At 43.0% G+C, this 5,486-nt stretch overlaps 1 non-coding gene across 1 annotated transcript; it reads left to right on the forward strand.

Moving 5' to 3' along the window:
• Positions 1 to 4,686: 4,686 nt before the first annotated feature.
• Positions 4,687 to 4,758, forward strand: trnad-guc (transfer RNA aspartic acid (anticodon GUC)). Its single transcript has one exon. It is a non-coding gene; the product is annotated as a tRNA-Asp (tRNA).
• Positions 4,759 to 5,486: the final 728 nt, after the last annotated feature.

Genomic DNA, 5,486 nt, shown 5'->3' on the forward strand with positions numbered 1-5,486 from the left:
AATCACTGAACTGCAAGGTAGGGTTTTCATTTTTCTGTTTCCTTTTTCACTTAGAAATGGATTTCCGACTCTAGTGTTTAGGCTGAGGTCTGATTTAACAGATAGGAGGGAAATTATGACCACACACCATGTTACTTTTTAATTTAGGTAACATCATCATCCTCTTAATACGAGATTTATTCATCCATTCTCATCTGTCCCCTTGTGTGCATTTATGAAATTGATTTCATAGCTCGATGCGACAGTATTCCCGGGCTGGGGTGGGGTTTACCTGAGCTGCTCCTTCGCCTGCATCACCACGAAGTCCCAGGTGTGGTTGATCCGTTTGTGCAACATGTTGTAGCTGTCCTGCGGAGACGATGTTTAAATGCGACATTGCCAGGTCGCACGGCTGGCTGCGTTGCTGCATGGGTTCACGTTATGACTCACAGGCCGAACCCCTCCCAGGATATCAGCTGGCAGTGTCGGATTCACAAACCCTCTTACTGATGAGAACCTAAAATGCGTTGACCCTGACGCAACATGGCGGCAAGTTGGTGGATGTCTATGTGCGATCCTACTATGTGCATAATTGGTGGGAGGTTTTCTTACACAAAAATGTTCTGAGGGCAGAAGGAAAATGATTGGTTCGGATAGATAACCAATCAGATTGCAGAGGAGGCAGGACCAAGACATCTGATTGGTTGCTCCTGCCTCCTCTAGTTGCTCGGATCCACCTCATGTACAATCTAATTGGTTATCTCTCTGAACCAATCATTTTTCCTTCTACCCTCATAATATTTTGTGTAAGTAAAACTCCCATGAGCATTCAGCTATCACATGATCTCATCAAGCAATGCTTCAGACCAGCGAATAAGAATAGCATTGAAATGTACATAAATAAAAATTTTCTCTTACCTTTTCATAGTCTATCAGCTGCCCTTGCTTTCTGATATTCTTCTTAGTCAAATAAATCGCTTTAGAAGAGCAAAAGAAAGACATGGCAAGAAACTGTGTTTTTCTATTATTCTAGTAAAGGGAAGTAATGATGTAATAGGCGAGCACATGATTAATAATTGGTAATCACCGTAATCTAGCTCGGAGGCTGGCCACTGCTGAGAGCTCCAGAAGTACGGAGTCTAGCAAAAAGGAGATGCTGTCATTTGAAACTATTCAGAAGCAGCGTGACAAAGGTGCTTTGTGATTTAACATGTCAGGGACAAGGCGGGTGGAAGGCATTTTGCTACTTTAACTGGCATTGGTTCTCATACATCAGTGTTTCCCAATCCGGTCCTCGGCGACACACAGATGATCCACGTTTTTGCTCCCTCCCAGCTCCCTACCAGACAGTCTACGTTTTTGCACCCTCTCAGCTCTGGAGCCCGGACCAGATTGAGAAATACTGTCCTACACGGTAATTCCGCAGTCTCTCCAACGAATAGTTTCGATATGCGTGCCCCCCCACATGGCCACCACCCTCTCGCGCTGCCCTCCATCTGAAGAAACCGTGGTTTTAGGTTACCTGGAAGCGATACGGCGTCTCGTCGGGCCCCAGGACGAGCGTCCTGGGGTCCTTTAGGGGGTAAATGTAGCCGTGCTTCACGATCAGATTCCCCACATGAAGTGCCTCTGAAAACACACAAAGTGGTCACTCATTTCCACGTAAACTACTCAAAGCTCAAACAAATCCACTACTCGTAGCCCAGATTTAGGCATAGTAATTCTCTAAATTTTTGTCAGTGGAATACAGTAGAACACACGATAACTAGAAACTGAGTAGGCATATTATATTTTATTTTACGGTATAGCAAGTAACTGGAAAAAACGTTGACATGGTGCACAGAATAAGCCGCGGGGATGGTGCATTCCTCATCGGAACTATAATTAATTACGAGTAATTGGGACTTTCCACTTTCCGGCTGCCTCCGCGGCCATTGGCAGTCAGGCGCTCCCGGGGGTTTCAGACCGGCGCAGCAACAGCGCTGCTAGGGGGAAGCCTAGTGTTTACAGGGAGGGGTAACTGCTTACCGGGGCAACAGGTTTTTTGCCCATTCAAGTCTGTTAATGCATCTGCCATCTACTGCCTAAAAGTCCCCTCCTTTCCATTCCGACTTCTTTTCCAATCTGGGCTGTAAATCAGGGAAATCTGCTCCCTTGCTATTTAAAACCTCATCTGCATCGCCCGGGAATTCAGGACAACAGTGTCTTGCAGAAGTGCATAATGAGGGAGACGGATAGCGATATTTCTCCAGGCATGACTGACTGCCTCTGGCTATCAGCGAAGTTTGCATCGGGACTATCAAACCGTACAGCTCAGCATGCGTAGCGGCGCGACTCGGGACTGGCCTACAGATTATTTGTACTAATAGCCTCTCAGCAGAAAGATAAATAATTCAGCAGATAAATTGACGCCAGGGGAAGAAAATCCCAAAAGCTTCAGGCGAATGGGGTGTCTATGTTATGGACAAGCTCAATTCTGACATTTATTAATTCACAGGCTCAGCAATATCAATGGAACAGAACATGCTTCTGTCAGACACGTGAATTGCATATGCTTACACATAAATGCAGCTAGGCTAATCTGTTGTATGGATGACAAATTCTATTACTTCATTTGTATTTATTATTCAAAAGACTCGTTTATTTCTGTTATTTTATTACAAAAAAAAAAAAACCTGATGACGTCTTTCGCCAGCAGGGGCGCCATCGTCGTCACGAAGGGAAAAAAACAATCGATTAACCTCACATAAGAGCACCAGGTAACGCTTCCCTACATACTTCTCGGCCCTACCTTCTTCCATGATGGAGTACTTCTGAATTAGCCACTCCACGATATCATTTCCTGGGAAGGCATAGCGAGGAAGGCATCTAGTTAGAGTCGAGAAATGCATTAAGCCGTCATAAATCAAAAACGCTGAACTCGATAAATAAATTACATAAATAAATATGAGCGCAAGGAGATCGATGACAGTCTTAATGCACAGGATTCCCGAAGACCGCCGATGTATGGGCTTTCCTGTGAAGGGCTTAAATGACCATTAGGACCCGGCCCCCGGGACACTGCACGGCCGGGTGTAAGACAACCCGGGCGGCATGAAAAATTATTTTTAAAAAGTAAAATATGTATCGTGCACCTGTCATCGCATGTGGAATCACTGTGATTAACAGTCTTTGATTCTTCATCTTTATCCCCATGTCGGGATCTTGCATCGCCACAATGACTTGTTCAATCTGGGATAAGAAGAATAGTCAAAATCGTGAAATCAAGGTGACGACAGACATAGTGAAAACGTTCAACCTAGTAATATAATAATTGCTTAATGTGTGATTTGATATGTAATCGTTATATTCATCATTAAATCACCGGAGAGACACACTCATATATTTAGGCATATATATAAGTAAACTACAAGGTTTTTCCTCTGACTATCTTAACTGCACGTCAAAGACGTTATCGGATATTCCCGACTACAGACTTTCGGTTTGATCATTTATTCGCGTTATTAATTCGGCTCCTGATTACATTAAACTAAACATGCTCAGATTGTTACAACCTTTGCTTGTCGGTTATTTTTGGGATCTTTCTGGATGGGCTCAAGGCGGGGTCTGTAAGCACAAGCAAACTGCCAGCACTTTTGTTTTACATGAAAATAGTTTGATGTCGGCCTATTGCGTTATTGTCTGGCTATAATTTGGAGGCAATATTAAACAATAGGCCCATATATTGTAAATATACATGTTGTGTTGTTTTGTTGTTATCACAAACGTATAGCCTGATCATAAATTTCATGGATACCTGGATGTTGTATGTTCCATTATATTTATGAATGAATGATTTATGTGAAGTCTGGCTTAGATTCGAGAATTAATCATATAGATTAAAAAAAGTTTTCATTTAAAACTTATCTCATATAATAAAATCCTCGTCCGAACGAACATATGTCAGAATGAAAAAACATTTAAATTATTTTTGTGATGCATCAGTATCAATAGCTACAACGTCATAACAGATATAGATATAATGCGGTTCATACTTTTGAAGTTGATGCGTATCTCCCGAAAAAAATCAACTCCAGAAGAGTCCGCGTCTGTAAATGCCTGAACTTCGGAATCGATCCTACCTTTGTTAGGCGCGGCATCTGTGTCTTGCAGCTGTTCCCTTGGATAAAGATGTTAATTGTCATGCTTACAGCATCTCGATCTCCGGCGTTTGTGAAGTTGGGATTGATGCTGTCCTGTGTTTTTTTTTTCCTTCCACACTTAAGCTCTGCTTGTTACTGCCCCATAGCGGAGCGCAAGTGAAACGGACTACCGGAGATTTGCACTGTTTTTCTGTTAGTGTGTATAATCAAAATATGACTCAGTTTGGCCAGTTAGAAAAATATGATAATAGAAAAGTATTCTTTTCCTCTCACTTTTTTTTCTTGATTTAATTACCGACTTCACGTACTTACACTGTGTCCCGTTGCACGATGTAATATTGCGAAACTATGATTTTGTGGCAGTGTTTTGTAAAGGAATTTTCCGTTTAATCATCGTCTTAGTATAAAGCTATATGGTTGTTCTGGTATCAGTGGACGTACATTATGTATTTTTTCTTCTCTTGAGCACCATGGTCATGACATGAAGCTCAGTCATTGATTACTCGCAAATGTTAGTAGTCATCCGCTGTTTATCTTGAAGATGTAAAAGTAGTGCGCGTACATCTCCTCGTTAGTATAGTGGTGAGTATCCCCGCCTGTCACGCGGGAGACCGGGGTTCGATTCCCCGACGGGGAGAGTCTGCATCTTTTTGCCTCGGTCTCAAAAGGCACCAAGCTAGAACCGGCCCCGTGTTAGTGGAAACGGGGCTTGTGACTTGTACTCATGCATAATATTCTGCGGGTCGCTCAGCAGCGCAGCATATGAAACTAGACTCGGATTGTAAGTGTGTGGTTTTGATAATTGATGTATGGATGGATGGATCCTTAATAAGAGATATAAACAATAAGGTCCAGTCGCCAACTAATCATGTAAAATACGTCATAAACTCATGGTTGTTAAACCCAGAATAAAAATGAAGACGTATAACTAGGAAAGTCAACTTGCACATTTCAATTTTGGTTCGATATAATCACGTTGTCCTTAACCCTCCAGTGCAGGAGGGGACGGTAATGTGCATCGAATGTTTCCGAACCTGTGTGTGATACAACCGAGGAAGAGCCGATGACTTCGGGGGAGGAGGGGCAGGCGACTCGGAAGAAAAAGCAGCAGAACCCAATGCAGCCTGTAGCCCATTCAAAGGCCTACTGTTGGACCTCTGCTTATTTTGCAATACGTCTTTAGTACGGACTGAAAAATGTCCGATTTCGATGAGTTTGAGAAGCAGTTAAGCGAAAATCGGCAAGGTAAGTTTGGCTTTGAAGATCGGTGTATGCTCCCTGTTTTAGGGTAATAAAGTGGCCGGCGTGTCCTAGCGCCGAGGATGGTGCGGAGGGCACTTCTGCTGGTTCCGAAAAGAAAAGCGC

Source organism: Brienomyrus brachyistius, unplaced genomic scaffold (genome assembly GCF_023856365.1).
Source record: "Brienomyrus brachyistius isolate T26 unplaced genomic scaffold, BBRACH_0.4 scaffold461, whole genome shotgun sequence".
Taxonomy (NCBI): Eukaryota; Metazoa; Chordata; class Actinopteri; order Osteoglossiformes; family Mormyridae; genus Brienomyrus; species Brienomyrus brachyistius.